The sequence below is a fragment of the Rattus norvegicus genome, chromosome 4, assembly GCF_036323735.1.
Source record: "Rattus norvegicus strain BN/NHsdMcwi chromosome 4, GRCr8, whole genome shotgun sequence".
Classification (NCBI taxonomy): Eukaryota; Metazoa; Chordata; class Mammalia; order Rodentia; family Muridae; genus Rattus; species Rattus norvegicus.
Genome location: NC_086022.1, coordinates 152683131 through 152700120, shown reverse-complemented (window position 1 = coordinate 152700120; position 16990 = coordinate 152683131).

The following is a 16990-nucleotide window of genomic DNA, read 5'->3' as shown; positions in this document are numbered from 1 at the left end:
CTGGGGAGGGAAGGGTTTATTTGGCTTACACTCCCCTTCCTCATTCCATTCCTTGGCTGAGGGAAGTCAGGGTGGGGACTATAGGCAAGAATGTTTGGGCAGGGACTGAAGCAGAGGCTACAGGCTGTGCTGCTCACTGGCTTCTGTGGGCTGTGCTGCTCACTGGTTTGCCTTCATGGCTCACTCACCTGCTTTCTTATTCTTCTAGGACCGCCTGCCTAGGGATGGCACTGCTCACACTGGGCTGGGCCCTTCCACATCAACCAATAATCAAGAAAATGTCCCACAGACTCGTCTAGATGCCCCACTGATGGAGACATCACTCCATTTTGGTTTCCTCTCCTAGATGACTCTAGCTTGTGGCAAGTTCATAAAAAACTAAACGCATAAACATTCCTCCCTGTCTGCCTCAGCTCAAATTTATGGCCTCATATTCTTTATTATTAGCTCCCTCTCATCTCATTGTGTGTATACAAATGTGTGTTCATATATGTGTGTGTGTGTGTGTGTGTGTGTGTGTGTGTGTGTGAATATATAACACATATAAATATACTTAGTATTGCTTGTGTGTTTCTAGGGCTGACTGCTTGTATTGGATTACCAATTAGACGGCCCATACCTTGAGGAGACCGAGTCCCCCTTTCTCAGCAGTCATTGCTATAGCTCTTCATGTAAGGGTGGGTCCTTTTCAGATTTCCCCTATGTTTCTGTGTTGTTTAGGCTACCATATTGTTGAGATTTTTTTTTAAAGATTTTGTTTATTGGGGGTTGGGGATTTAGCTCAGTGGTAGAGCGCTTGCCTAGCAAGCGCAAGGCCCTGGGTTCGGTCCCCAGCTCCGAAAAAAAAAAAAAAAAGAAAAGGGAAAGATTTTGTTTATTATATATAAGTGCACTGTTGCTGTCTTCAGACATACTAGAAGAGGGCATCAGATCCCATTACAGATGGTTGTGAGCCACCTTGTGGTTGCTGGGATTTGAACTCAGGACCTGTGGAAGAGCAATCAGTGCTCTTAACCACTGAACCATCTCTCCAGCCCTGTTGTTGAGATTTTATGGGTGCAGTTTCTCTATTATTCCTAGAAGACACAAGCTCACAGAACACATCCTGGTCCTTTGACTCTTGCAAACTTTTTACTTTTTTCTTTTCTCTTCTTTTCTTTTCTATTCCCTTCCCTTCCCCTTCCTTCTTTCTTTTTTTCCTTCCTCCTTCCTTCTTTCCTCCCTTCCTTCCTCCCTGTCTTTTATTTATTTATTTATTTATTTATTTATTTATTTATTATATACAAGTACACTGTAGCTGTCTTCAGACACACCAGAAGAGGGCATCAGATCTCATTATAGATGACTGTGAGCCACCATGTGGTTGCTGGGATTTGAACTCAGGACCTCTGGAAGAGCAGTCAGTGCTTTTAAGCACTGAGCCATCTCTCCAGCCCGTCTGTCTGTCTTTCTTTTTGTGTCATGGTGTGGATGTATCAATTGTCATTTCCCACACTATGGAAAGCAGTTGTCTCCATTTTGGTCAGTTGTAGCTTTCTGTAATTGTCTCTGCTGCAAAAGAAACTCCCAGAGTGAAGGACGAGAGCACATGCATCTATGTGTATAAGGATAAGTGTTAAGAGTGCTGTTAGAGGGGCTGGGGATTTAGCTCAGTGGTAGAGCGCTTACCTAGGAAGCGCAAGGCCCTGGGTTCGGTCCCCAGCTCCGAAAAAAAGAACCAAAAAAAAAAAAAAAAGTGCTGTTAGAGGGGGCTGGAGAGATGGCTCAGTGGTTACGGGGACCGACTGCTCTTCCAGAGGTCCTGTGTTCACTTCCCAGCAGCCACATGGTAGCTTACAACCATCTGTAATGAAAAACTTCTGGTGTGTCTGATGACAGCTACAGTGTACTCATATGCATAAAAATTAATAAATAATTCTTTAAAAAAGAATACTGTTACAAATTATACTGTTTTGGGGACATGCCTATACTAAGTTATCTATGCTCCATGGACTTACAGGCCACAGATAGGCTTATAGTACCAGATATGTAGCCCATTCTTTTGTTTGGATCTTAAGTCCAATCAGATGGCTGTTGGCTACCACTAAGATAAAAGGGCCATTGCTGAACCTTGGGGACATCTATTAAAACGATTTATTATTTATTCTCTTGTTTTATGTACAGGAGTGCTTTGCCTGCATGTGCAAATGTGCACTGTGCGTCCTGCCTGGTCCCACAGAACTCAGAAGTGGGAGTTGTTAGATCCCCGGAACTGGAATTACAGATTATTTGCTTGCTTGGTTTTTCAAGACAAGGTTTCTCTGTGTAGCCCTGGATATCTTGAAATGTACTCTGCAGAACAGGATGGCCTTGGACTCAGATATGGCTGCCTCTGCCTCCAGAGTGCTGGGATTTGTAGAGGGTCCCTGCAAGTTACAGCAGGCAGGGAAACCATCCTTGAAGAGACAAGAATGAAACTCGGTTCAGCCTGGTTTAGGTACCAGTCCTAGGCCAGGACACCAGTTCATTTATTTTAGTCATATTTAAACACAGCACAATTTTGGAAACAAGTTTTCTGGTAACAACTCAGCCCAGTGAGTGGTGTGTACACAAAGCTTAAGACATGCTTCCCTGATGCTCTTTACAAGGTATATATGACTTTCTTCTTACGATGGATTCTTGTTGACTGAGAAACAATGCTCAAGAAAAGGGTCTAGGGAGGATGGCTGAGGTAAACATAACGCCTACAGGAGTCAGGATCACCCTGGCCCTATGGTTACACAGAAGTCACAGGCCATTGTAAAGTACAACTTACATCTCTCACAAGAGTAGCTTTTATGACCTAGAAGTGATGTTCGAGGTTTTAGGAGGAAAGGGTCTAGGATAAGTAAAACGAGTTCTGGGAGATGTGGCAGAGCCTAGCTCATCAGATACCAGACGATTGCCAGGTTATAAATGATATCCGTTCCTAGCATTCCAGGAAGAAGAGAGGTTAAATATTCCTCCCTTTGAAGGATGCATGTGCAAACTTTCCTGGCTTCTCCAGTACCCACTGTGTGCACAAGGGTTCTTTCGTCCTTTATAGGGATTAAAGGTGCACACACCTCGTGGGCTATAGAAAGTTGTTAACTCCATAGGTGTTGGAAACTGAATCCAGGCTCTGTGCAAGAACAACAAATGCTCTTCACCTCTGATCCATCTCCCCAGCTCCATTTTGGGGGGATATTCCTGCTGTGCTGGGCATCGTGGTTTATAGGTATTACAGTAGGACTATCCTTAATGGGCTGATCCTGCAACCATACTTGTTAAATCAAGAGATGCTCCACAGATTTGCCTGTGGGAGGAATTTTCTCAACTGAAGGCCCTTTCCAGATGCCCAGGGCTTGTGTCAGTTTAACAACCACCACCATCATCATCACCACCACCACCACCACCACCATCACCACCACCACCACCACCACCACCACCACTACCTACCTAGGTGAGCATGGTGCTGCCCACCTTTAATTCCACAATTCAGAAGGCAGATGCGGGGGGGGGGGATCTTTGTGAGCTTGAAGTTAGCTTGGTCTACATAGAGTTCCAGGACCACCAGGACTGCATAGAACTTATTTCAAAAATTATATCACGTAGAATATTCTGTGTGTATCTCTTCGTCCATTTGCTATATCATGCCATTTAATGTATGACATTAAATGTTCTTTTTTTTTTTCCAGATGACCTTTCTATTGGAGAAAATGGGGTGTTGAAATCATGCACGATTGCTGAATTGGGGTTATTCTGTCATGAATTCCAGTATTGTGCTTTCTATGAAATTGGGTGTGCTAGGGTTTGGTGTATATATATTTAGGATTGGAATGTCTTCTTGGTTAATTGTTCCCTTAATCAGAGTGAACAGAATGAAATAGCCTTTCTCTCTTTCTTTCTTTCTTTCTTTCTCTCTTTCTTTCTTTCTTTCTTTCTTTCTTTCTTTCTCTCTCTCTCTCTCTCTTTCTTTCTTTCTTTCTTTCTTTCTTTCTTTCTTTCTTTCTTTCTTTCTTTCTTTCTTTCTTTCTTTCTTTCTTTCTTTCAAGACGGGCCTTCTCCAAGAAGTTGTGACTCTCCTGGAACTCACTCTGTAGATCAGGTTGGCTTCGAACTCACAGAGATCACCTGCCTCTGCCTCCTGAGTGCTGGGATCAAAGTACACATCTACTGCCCAGATTGAAGTAACTTTCTTTTATCTCTTCTTTTTTTAATGAATTACTCTTTATTTGCTCTGATTTGATGTCAACTTTATTTTTTTCTTTTATTGGATATTTTCTTTATTTACATTTCCAATGGTATCCCCTTTCCGATTTCCCCTCTGGCAACCCCACCCCATCCCCTCACCCCCCTCCTTCTAGGAGAGTGCTCATCTACCTACCCACCCACTCCCTCCCACCTCCCCACCCTGGCATTCCCCTACACTGGGGCATCAAGCCTTCACTGGTCCAAGGTCCTCTTCTCCCCTTGATGCCTTGGTGCCCTGGGGTGTCTGGTTGGTTGATATTGCTGTTCTTCCTATGGGGTTGCAAACCCCCTTTTATCTCTTCTGGTGAATCTTAGTGTGAGGTCTGTTTTGTGAGCTATTAGGATAGTATGATGCTTGTTTCCTAGTCTTGGCTTGGGGTATTTTCCAATTATTTTACTCGAAGGTGGTACCTGTTCTTGGTAGTAAGCTGAGACTCTTGTAGACAACAAAAAGATGGGTTTTCTTTCTTTTTCTTGTGTAGTCCTGACTGTCCTGGAACTCACTCTGTAGACCAGTCCTGCCTTGAACTCCGAGATCTGCCTGCTGAGTTGTGAGATTAAAGGCAGGCACCATCGCTGTCTGATTGGATTTTGTTTCTTAATCATTTCAACCTATTGGTGTATTTTTTTCCTTTCTCACTGGAACTTACTTTGTAGACCAGGCTGGCTTGGAACTCACAGAGATCTGCTTGCCTCTGCTTTTTGAGGGCTAAGATAAAAAAACTTACATAATCTTTAGGTGTAGTTCCTCGGGAGCCGTGTTTTGTTTTGTTTTGTTTTTGTTTTTTCTTTCTTGCTTTCTTTTTCTTTCTTTCTTTTTTTTTTTTTTAAAGACAGAGTATATAATTGGCCCGACAGCTCTTCAGTTTGGCTAGGCTGACTGCTTGTCTCTACCTTCCTAGTGCCTTAAAAGTGCACACCCCCGTACCAGCTTTCTTCACCTTGGTTTTGGGGATCTATGTTAAAGCAAGAACTTTACTGACTGACCTATCTTCCTAGCTCTGTGTCTGTTTTTTTTTTTTTTTTTTTTTTTTTTTTTTTTTTTTCTTTTTTCTTGGTTCTTTTTTTCGGAGCTGGGGATGTGTCTGTTTTTAAAATAACAATATTGGGTCCGGAGGGTAGTGGAGTTGGAATTCGGAGGCCCAAGCCTATATAGGCCCTGAAGAATAAAGATTTAAATACAGAGCCGTGGCTAAACATCTGAAGTTCATAGCCAGGACCGTGCTGGCTCAGGAGGCGAACGTGGAGGTGCCTACAGGACCCAGAACAGAATCCTCACCACCGACGGGCTTACTGACGTCATAAAGCCGACGACACCATTGTGAGAAGCCTTGCCACTGCCGCTGCTGCCAGAGCTCCCTCTGTGAAACATGCCGGAGGATCTACAACAGGGAAATGGCTCGAAAGATTAAAAGAACCACGTAGACCCATGGCTGGGCTGCCAAGGCTTGGGGATAGAAGCCCACATTAGTTCTATGTCCAACTCCTTTCTTTTTTTTTTCCGGAGCTGAGGACCGAACTCAGGGCCTTGCTCTTGGTAGGCAAGCGCTCTACCACTGAGCTAAATCCCCAACCCCGCCAGCTTCTTTCTTTATCCAACCAATTTCTGTTTACAATAAACTCAATCACAGGTGAACAAAAAAAAAATAATATTTATTTTATTATATATTGTCAACAATTATTTATTACTTTACCTGTTGTTTTTCTTTTTTTCGAGATAGGGTTTCTCTGTGTAGCCATGTCTGTCCTGGACTTTCTCTAGATCAGGCTGGCCTAGAATTTAGAGATCTGCCTGCTTCTGCCTCTGGAGCTTTGGGATGAAAGGCTTGAGCCGCCATGCCTGACTTAATAATTATTTTATTTGTATCTTTCCTAATATTTCATTTCTCCAGGTTCATGACAGAATATTCTCCACTGATTTCTATAAGGTGTTCTGTTAAATTTATTTATACCATCCTCTTGAATTTTTCTCATGTGTGATATAAGGTAGAGTTAACGTTTACCCACATTACTAATTGCATTGAATATGAATTAAAGAAACCGCAGATAAAACAGCAAAATGCATCAATGCCACATTAAGGAATGAAAAAAAAATTTCCCCTTGGAATAGTTTACTGTCTCCAGCAGGAATGTAGGACCTTGTAGTCGGTATAACAAAATCCTATTTTATTAGGCTGAGTGTCATCACCCAAGGTTCACACTCTTATTAGTCCTAAGCCTATCCCCCCAAAGTGCTCACCTGTGCTTCATATCTTAGCAGAAGGTCAGGTTCACTTTCCCACGGCTTGAGAGTCAGGATCCAGGGGGCGGAGGCTCCACTTGTAGGGCAGATCAAGGTGATGTCTCTCCAGTGTCCCCAGCGGTCCTGAGCATGTGCAGAGCAGAGCATTGCTCTCGGTCTCTGCTTGTGTACTGTGTATCTGGCTGTCTTGAGTGAGTGATGTCCCTGGGTTCTGGATAGCAGGTACAGCCTTGGGTGTAGTGGGGGTTCTCGATTAAGCAATTTTTACATGTCAGTTTTTATTATGTTTTTTCACATGTACCCTCAGGTATACTGAACTTTGAATTCTCTGTTTCTCTTCATCTGTCTGTAGTTTGGGGTCTGTAGCTTGTCTGTTTTTGTGTATATGATCTGTTGGCTTCTGTTGCTGGATAGTGTTACTTGTCTGTGTGTCTGATCTGTGTCTGTCTCCAACAAAGGATTGTGCTCTGTATTTACTGAGCAGCACAGAAAACATGGTGTGGGAAATGAAGGAGGAATTCTTTTAACAGAGCTTTACAAGGGAAGACGTTACTTTACTAACCTGGACGGAATATCACTCAAATCCATGAATAGTTGCTACATGTTGATCCCAACATTTATGGGACGTTCATTGTTTATGGCTGCTTTCAACCTGTGGGCTGCTTGGAGTGAATGTTCCCAGTACATACATTACTCGGAGGCCGGAAACAGTATCTAACAAGCTACGCATCAGTTTACGTTGTAAGAGATGATTACATGGGTAAGCCAAGGCATAGTAAGGTTACATGATACCTTTTTTTTTCTTCTTTTTTCTGGAGCTGAGGACCGAACCCAGGGCCTTGCGCTTGCTAGGCCAGCGCTCTACCACTGAGCTAAATCCCCAACCCCTACATGATACCTTAAAGGCAGGTTAAACATAAAGTTTGTGGGCTTCTGGGATCTCTTGGATCCAATGTTGCCGCAGGCTCCCCTGCTTCCCTCCTTTCTCTGGAGTTGGGAGTGGGGGTGTCTGTGAATAGTTGTATTCATCTGCCAAGGCCTTGGTGAGAACATGTATGGCTTTTTGGTCATAGAGATACCGGTTGGACTGAAGTGGATATGGGCTTCCACTTTAGTCAGTAAGTCTCTTCCTAGTAAAGGGGTACAGGTATTCGGGGATGACCATAAAAGAGTGAGATGCCCACAGAAGAGTGAGATACCTGCCCCTTTCCCAAATCGACCAATCCAATAATATGAGTCCACCTCACTGCCCCCCCCTTCTTTGAGACAATAGTCCCAGAAGTTGTTTTAGAATGGAGTGTTGTTCCTCTTTGTTCACCAAAAACTCGATGGGCTCCCCCTCCACTTTTAGGGGCGCTGCACCTGTCTCCCCTAATCGCCCATTTCCTTTATCTCCAGCCCCTTAGCCTCCATGAGGGGTTTCCACTCCGGGCGTTCACTTTCCCAATGTCCTACCTTCTTACAACAGACACTTGATCTTTCTGTAATCCTGACTTCACCCTCTTCTCTCTCTCTCCCTCTCTCTCTCTCTCTCTCTCTCTCTCTCTCTCTCTCTCTCTCTCTGTATTTCCAAATGCCACCTTTTCTTTAGTTGTTCTCTTTTTTCATTAGGCCCTGCGGATGCTGCCAAGAGGATCTTGGCCAATCACTCTGTCTATCTCCGGAGTGTCTCTATTGTTTTACTCCTTCTCTGCCATTGCTACCATCAATCTCTTACCCTGAAACCTTCTAGTCTTTGCAATTTAAGATGAATATCTGGCGCTGCCTGGTTGACAAAGGCCATATTTACCACCCACTGGTTTTCCTTGGCTTCTGGGTTGAAGGGTGTGAACGTTCAGTAAGTTTCTACCAGCTGTTCCAGGAAGACCCCTGGTGATTTCATTCTGTTCCTGCTGTATCTGGCTCACTTTGGACAAATCTGTGGGCCACCCTGAGACATCCTCCCCCATCAGAGTCTGGCACCGTGTTGAAGTCTCAATCAGTCTGGGTGAAGAGGAGCCTCTCGCTGATGTAGTCTGGATTTGTAGTTGGTGTCTTTTTTTTTTTTTTTTTTTCTTTTTTTCGGAGCTGGGGACCGAACCCAGGGCCTTGCGCTTGCTAGGCAAGAGCTCTACCGCTGAGCTAAATCCCCAACCCCAGTTGGTGTCCTTTTGACCCAATTTCCTGGCCTAGGTCAGGATCTTCTCTTTTTCCTCAGAGGTTAAGAGGATCTGGAGCAACTGGTAACCACCATCCCCTGTAGGCTGATGTGTGTAAGAACAGTCTAGCAAAGCAATATGTTTTCAGGCTTTTCAGAGAATTTGGGATTTTGTAACTTCCCATTGAGAAAGGTCACCATAGAGAAAGGCCGGTGAGCAAACTTCCCTGTGTGTTGGAGGGGACAAATGTCCTCAAGGGAAGTATGGTGGATTCAGCCTCTGGAGGCTATTCTTCCTGCTGACTACATTCTCCCCATGGCTCCCTCTTACCTTAGCTTCACTTTCCACAGCTCCCATCCCAGCCCCCAACCCTGCCCCCTGCCGGTTCCCCCTCCTGCCACACCCTCCCCAGGATTTCCAGACGGCCTGTAAGGTAGGGGTGGAGAGAGAATTTCCTCTTCAAAATCTTAATCAGGCTGGAGGCTCTTCCGCCAGGGTCTGCCTGATGGTTATATAGTCAACCTGGCTCAGGTGGCTTTCCATAGACCTACAGTCGGTGGTGAGGCCACATATTCCTTCTTCAGGCCGTCCCACATTGAAGATGGATCAGTCATTTCTGTAAAAGACAGACATCTGTTTTCTTTTCCACATGAAGTCCTTGTCTCCAGGTAAGTCCAGGCCTCAGAAGCTGCCCTACCACTGGGCCTGAGGCAAGGACAATGGGTCAGCAGCTGTTTCCAGACTTCCTCAGCTACTTCCTCAGTAAAGTTCCCAGACCAGCCTAGCAGGTTTCCAGCTTCCACACCCCGGTAATGGAATGTCCATAGAGATGGATCCGACAGATTAGCACAGAGGTCACCTACCCAGGAATTCCCTGATGTGCTTTGAATCAGGCCTGCACGCTCACTTGGGTGTCTCTGTCTTAGTAGCGGGAGATCCCAGCATGCTGGACTTCTGCTCCAATTCGTTTTCTTTCCAGCTTTTAATCAGAATTCATTCTCCAGGCTGGAAAGGAGTGGAGGAGTTGGAATAAGAAGGCCTTGTAATCTAAGAGAGAACAAAAGGAAGGTTCCCGAGAACCTGGTATTTGGTTTCCGTGGTGATCAGTGGCTCTTCTCAGGTAAAGCAATGTATATAGCATTTCGTAAGGGGATAGTCCAAGTCCTTCTGAGGGGCTGTGTGGATTCTAAGCAAAGCTACAAGCAAACATGTTGTCCCAGGCAATTTAGTCTCTAGAATTAATTTAGTAATTTGCCATTTAAAGGTCTGATTAATTTTTACCAGAGAAGGGGGGGGGGTTCCCAAGGAGTATGATCGTCCCAATTAATGTCTAATGCGTCCGTCCATGAGGCCTTTTAGATTACTGGTGATAAGGTGGCATTTATGATCTGAGTCTGTAATTTCTTTTCCTTTTTTGTTTGTTTTCGCAGACAGTGTTTCTCATGTAGCCTTGGCTGTCCTGAAACTTGCTCTGTAGACCAGGATGGCCTCGAACTCATAGAGTCCCGAGATTAAAAGTGTGTGCCGCCACCACCCAGCAGAGAGTCTGTATTTTCTACAAGGGCTAATTGTGTCACAATCCTAACCGTATCAGCCCTGTAGCTAGGAGGAGGAAGGCCTCTACCCACCCGAGGGGTTTCCATAGACATAGTCAATGCTTCAGGTTTTCTACGTAGGTGATTCTGTGCAGTCCTCTTGGTTACTTTGAAAGAGTTTCAGTTCAGGGGGTCTCCCTTCTGGGGTTTGTTTCTCATTCCGCCCTTCGCTGGTTAGAGATGGTGTTGACCCCCATCCCATTGTAACTTTGCGTTATAGCACACACACTCTGAGGTTCTCAGGACTCCCTACCCCCCTTTTATGAGATGCAACGCTGCTGGAGGTTTTTGGAGTCTCTCTGATCAGTTAGCTCCTCTCCTTCTCTGGGTCCTGACTGACCTTGAGGCCAAGGGCTAGGAGGCTGTCCTCTGACTTTCTTTGCTCACTGGTGCGGGCATCCAGGCTTTGTTGGACACCCAGAAGGATGGCGTCCCTAGTCTTGTAATTTCAAACTTGGTGTAGCATTTAAATAAGGCTTAGTCAAAACAACCCGATTTTAAAGAACCTTTTGTTTTGTTTTGACTCGGTTTCCCCAGGTGGTTAAAACCCAAGGATGCCAACAAGACCACAGGTAGCGACCTTGATTGTCCTTAACATCCTGTTCTTTTAAACCAGTTCTTGTGTGTTACCGTGGTAACGCACAGTGTGCATGTACTGTGTGTTACAGTTTAACAAGTATAAACCAGTTCTCGTGTCTGTAGAGCACTATAATCTTGGGGATTTTCTGCTGGCTTCTGCCTTGAGCATTGAGATTAAAGGTGTGGCCATCACATCTGTCTAACCGTAGGGATTTTTTCTGCCTCTGGTTTTCCTTGTGTGGCCTTGGCTGCCCTGGAACTCATTCTGTTTACAAGGCTGGCTTCGAATTGAGAGGTCTGCCTGCTTCTGTTCCCCGAGTGCTATGATCCAAGGTGTGTGCTACCACTGACCAGCACCTTAGAGAGTTTTAATAAACTTTAATCTTCTAACATATATCATCCTTAAACCTCATTTTCAGGGCTGGAGAGATGGCTTAGTGGTTAAAAGCACTAATCGCTCTTCCCAGCAACCACATGGTGGCTCGCAACCATCTGTAATGGGATCTGATGCCCCCTTCTGGTGTCTGCAGACAGCGACAACCTCATCTCCATAAGCCTTGTGCAGCTCGCTCAGGTCTTCGATGGGACTTTTACGCCTTTGTCTTCATCTTCTGTTTACAATTCCTAGGATAAAAACCCCATCATTATCTAAAACATTATCCTCTTTTTTTTTTAAAGATTTTATTACGTTTGTATATGAGTACACTGTAGCTGTCTTCAGACACACCAGAAGAGGGCATCAGATCCCATTACAGATGGTTGTGAGCCACCATGTGGTTGGTGGGAATTGAACTCAGGACCTCTAGGAAGAGCAGTCAGTGCTCTTAAGCACTGAGCCATCTCTCCAGCCCAAATACACGGTATTAAAAAGGGTTTATTTATACAACTAACAGTTAACTGAATAAAGACGCACCAATGTCGAGGGAGAAAATCTTTGCCAGCTATACATATTACAGAGGACAAAGATGTAGACTATATAAACTAAACAACTTAATACCAAAGAAAGCCAGCAATCCAGTCAAAAATGGACTGTGGCATTCCTGTTGAGATTGAAACCAAAACTGGAAGGACACACTCCAGTCTCCACTCTCTTATTCCACACAGTGCTCGAAGTTTAGATAAAGCAGCAGAGCAGAAGGAAAAAGAAGGTACACGAGAGGAAGAAGTTGAAGTGACTGCTTGGAAGTGACAGGACCCGAAATACCCCTCCAGAAGATTGTTAGTATTGATAAACACTTTCAGCGAGTAAAAGGATACAGAATCAACAGAAAATACCGATAGCTTTCCTACATACCAACAATGTGCTGGGGAACAGATTAGGGAAAAGCCAAATTCCTAACAGCTTCAAAGAATACCCAGGAGAAGGGGTTGGGGATTTAGCTCAGTGGTAGAGCGCTTGCCTAGGAAGCGCAAGGCCCTGGGTTCGGTCCCCAGCTCCGGAAAAAAAAGAACCAAAAAAAAAAAAAAAAAAAAAAAAAGAATACCCAGGAGAAAACCTAGCTGAGGAGAAGAGAGATCTCAACAGTAAGAACTTTAAGATACTGAGGAAAACATGAGGCGATGGAAGGATGTAGCACGCAGCCACACATTGGCAGGATTAATGTTGTAAAAAAAATCAACATTACCAACACACTAGAAATGCAACACAATCACCATGAGAATTCCCAGTGGCACTTTCCATAGTACTAGAAAATATTTGGCTCCCACTGATCCTTTGGCCCTCTGACCATGTCTGGGGAGTCAGAGACCACAAGACAGTAGCTGAGTACCCCAGCCTCATCAGCACCAATTGTCTCCACTTAAACAACAGCACTTAGCCAGGACCAGTGAGCCAAGGGAAGACCAAGCATTGTTTTAAACACTCCTCTAGTGTGAGAGTGCTAGAAATGCAGTTCAAAAGGTAGGAACTCATTTTGACCCACTTATAACTGAACATTAAAATAAAAATAAAACTCCAAATCTTAGCTGGGAGTGGTGGTGCACTCCTTTAATCCCAGCACTTGGGAGACAGAGGCTGGCAAATCTCTGAGTTTGAGGCCAGCCTGATCTACACAGTGAGTTCCAGGACAGCCAGAGCTACACAGAGAAATCCTGTCTCAAAAGCCAATCAACCGACTAACCAAAAACCAAAACCCAAACCAATCAACCAAACAAACATCTGCCCCCCAAACCAAAACAAACCCCACCAAAACCCAAATCTTAAAATATTAGGTCAGAAACCACACGTTTATTACTAATGTCGAACTGTGTGGCATTGCATCTTGAAGACTAAGTCCAATAACCAGGAACCCATCGTGGAAAAAGATGTGCCTTCTCTCGATACCCTGTGTGCTAGGCAGGGAAGTCTAGGCTGCCTGCTGCTTGTTACCCTCTCCCCGAGGGGGTTTATATTTGCATGGAGAGGCCTGTAGGATTGGGAGTCAGATACGCAGCTGGCAAAGCAGACATATTTAAACAGACTGCTTCCCTTCCCTTCCTTCTCCCTGCCCAATTACATTTTTAGTAGGTGTCGGACAGGGGCTGAAGATTTTGATTTCTACCGAGTTTTCTGATGATGCTGATGCTGAACCGTATTTGTAGACCCACTATGTTAGATGCGTATGCTTCTCTCCAAAGGATGTTTCTGACACTATGGTAGACATGTGTCTTAAGTGTAATGGCTTCAGCCTGCTTACTAATAGTCTTTGCTGATGTAATTAGCTAAGATGAGGCTTGACTGTAGTGAGAGAGGTCCTTAATCCAACAGGACTGATGTTATGTAAGGAGAGACAAAGAGACACAGGGATGCCAGGCCATGAGACCATACAGGTAGAAATGAAGTCCTGTGGCTGGTTAAGGAACACCAACGATTACTAGCAACCAAAAGGAGTTGAAGGTTTCTATACTCTGCATGCCTCAGCGGGAGTGTCACCCTGAGACACTTTATCTTCAGATTTCTAGCCTCCAGAACCCACAGATGACACACTCTTGTCTCAACTCACTTGGTTTGTAGTACTGTCTCAGCAGATAGAAAGGAATAATTGCTATATGGTGGTGGTGTCTGCCTTTAATCCCAGCACTTGGGAGACAGAGGCTGGCAGATCTCTGAGCTTGACACCAGTCTGGTCTACAGAGTGAGTTCCAGGACAGCCAGGGCTACACAGAGAAACCCTGACTTGAAAAATCAAAAAAGGGGCAACCCCTACCCCCCAAAACAGAAACTGCATATTCTAATTGCGCATAGCGGCACACACCTTTAATCCCAGTACACAGAGGCAGGTAGGCAGATCTCTGTGAGTTTGAGGCCAGCCAGGCCTACGTAGTGGGTTTTAAGACAGCCAGGGCAGGGTAGTGAGTCTTGAAAGAAAGAAAATGAATATTGAAGGTTGCTGCCAGTGAGTCATACCCCTGCCTTTGAGTGTGGGGAGAGTGTGAAACTTGTTTCCAGCTGATATAATATGGCAAATGTGATGTATTGTCACTGCTATAACTCAGCTGCCTTATCATAGAATATTCATTTAGCAACTGCAAGGATGGCTTCTTTGTTCAAGGGAATGGCTACTTGATGTCAGAAAACTTCTGCTGGCTCCTTAGACTTAATCCAATAGCTGGTAGGAAGCTAGAGCTCTGGGCTCTACAACTCTAGGAAAGTACATTCTGTCATCCCCTGAATGTACTCAGGAGGGATCCAGATAAGAACTGGGCTTGGCTGACACTATGGGATCTTTTGCATAACTGTCGGGTGTGAGCCGAGACTGTAGGCACCTAATATTTCCCTAGCTGGACATCAGCGTCCTTACCGTGGCTGGGGGTCTGCTGGGCTTTGACTGTGAAGTATTCACAGGCTCTCCTGCTGCTGGCATGCCTGGGAAGGTTATGAAACCATTGGGAGCTGGAACATTGCTGGAGGACCTATGTCACCCGGGGCAGGCTTTGAGGTTTTACAGCTCAGCCCCATCTTCCCTTCTGGACTGCTGACCCAGTTGGCTTTGTGCTCCTTTGGCCATGCCTTCCTCGGTATGGAACTGTAAACCAAAATATGCTTTCTTCCCCAACCTGCTTTCCTCAGGGCATTTTATCACAGCAAGAGAACAAACTTATGAGGGTTGACACCGGGGTTGGGGATTTAGCTCAGTGGTAGAGCGCTTGCCTAGGAAGCGCAAGGCCCTGGGTTCGGTCCCCAGCTCCGGAAAAAAAAAGAACCAAAAAAAAAAAAAAAAAAAAAAAAAAAAAAGAGAGGGTTGACACGGTCTGTTGAGCTGAGCTATCAACTGGAGGATACACGAAGCTTGTATATCACAGTGGCTTCTTTTTGATGTAGTAACTGATTTCCCATAGAGCAAGTATTCCCAAAGGTGCAGGCACACTTTGCAGACCTTGTAAGGGCTTTTCATGCCTATCATTGGAAGCAATGCGATATCATCATTTCTGTTTTCTATTAACTTAAGCAGTCATCAGCCTGTGTAGATAGAAGTGACACAGACATTACCTTTTCAAAAATGAATGACAAAGAATTTGTGTGTGATGCTAAAAAGTGCCTGACTGCTACTGTGGTGTACTTTACATGTACAGTTTCTTTTTCTAAAAAGATTTATTTACTTTATAAGTACACTGTAGCTGTCTTCAGACACACCAGAAGAAGGTGTCAGATCCCATTACAGATGATTGTGAGCCACCATGTGGTTGCTGGGAATTGAACTCAGGACCTCTGGAAGAGTAGTCAGTGCTCTTAACCACTGAGCCATCTCTCCAGCCCCCACATGTACAGATCTTAATTGTGAATTCAGTAGATGGTAATGATTATATAGACTCATGTAACACCACTTGAGGGTTTAGAACTTTTTCCCCCTTCACTTCATAAAGTTCTCTCCTGATTTTTCAAGCCAATAATCAGTCCTTCCTATTCTATGAAGAAACACAAGGGGAGTCATATATGTTCAGATTCTGTCAATGCAAGATTTATCTGTAATATTGTCCATGTTTTGTTCATTCATATTTTATTGCTGGATTTACTTCCACTGCATAAACGTTCCAGTTTTTTTCTCTACTTTTTTTTATTTTTTAAAGATTTATTTATTTATTTATTTATTTATTTATTTATTTATTATGTAGCCAGCAGTCTGCCTGTCAGAAGAGGGTATCAGATCTCATTACAGATGGTTGTGAGCTACCATGTGGTTGTGGGAATTGAACTCAGGACCTCTGGAAGAGCAAATGGTGTTCTTTTTTTTTTTTACAAAGATTTATTTATTTTATGCATAAGAGTACACTGTAGCTGTCTTCAGACACACCAGAAGAGGGCATCAGATCCCATTACAGATGGTTGGGAGCCACCATGTGGTTGCTGGGAATTGAACTCAGGACCTCTGGAAGAGCAGTCAGTGCTTTTAACCACTGAGCCATCTCTCCAGTCCCCTGGAAGTATTCTTTATCACTTATCAATCAGAGTTTGATTGTCCAAAGACCTTTGACATAATTTACCCCTGCAGATGATAATTTGCTCTCATGAGTCTTTTCAGACTATGAGGCCACCATTTATAAGATCTACAGAGAACAGAATGGTGCCTGTGCTGAATGACTGTATATCCGCTTAATACAAGCTAAAGTCACCTGAGGAGGGAGCCTCAGTGGAGAAAATGCCTCCAGAAGAGTGGGTTGTAGCAAACCTGTAAAGCACTTTAATTAGGAATGGATAGGGCAGGGCCCGGCCCATTGTGCGTGAGGCCGTCCCTGGGCTGGTGGTCCTGGGGTCTATAAGAAAGCGGGATGAGAAAGCCGTGAGGAATAAGCCAGTAAGCAACACCCCTCCATGGCTTCTGCATCAGCTCCTGCCTCCAGGGTCTTGTCCTGCTTGAGTTCTGTCCTGATTTCCTTTGATAACAAACCCTCTCCTCCCCAATTTGCTTTTGGTCATGGTGCTTCACGGTAGCCATAGTAACCCTAATTGAGACAGTGCCTTAATGTGGGAAGTGTTCTACATCCTTCATCAGTTAGTTACAAAAAGCTCAGCAGGGAGAATAAATAGTGGCTTCAGATTAAAAAACAAAAACCTCTCCACAAAACCAACCTCTCCTCTCTTCGTTTTCTCCAAGTCTCAGTGCCCGGAGGTAGAAATAGAATTCAGAGGGAGTTATGTTTCCGGAGTTTCAGTGTGTAGGAGGAGCACAGTACGGCTGGGAGTGGGATTTCATTACTCAGTCGGTAGA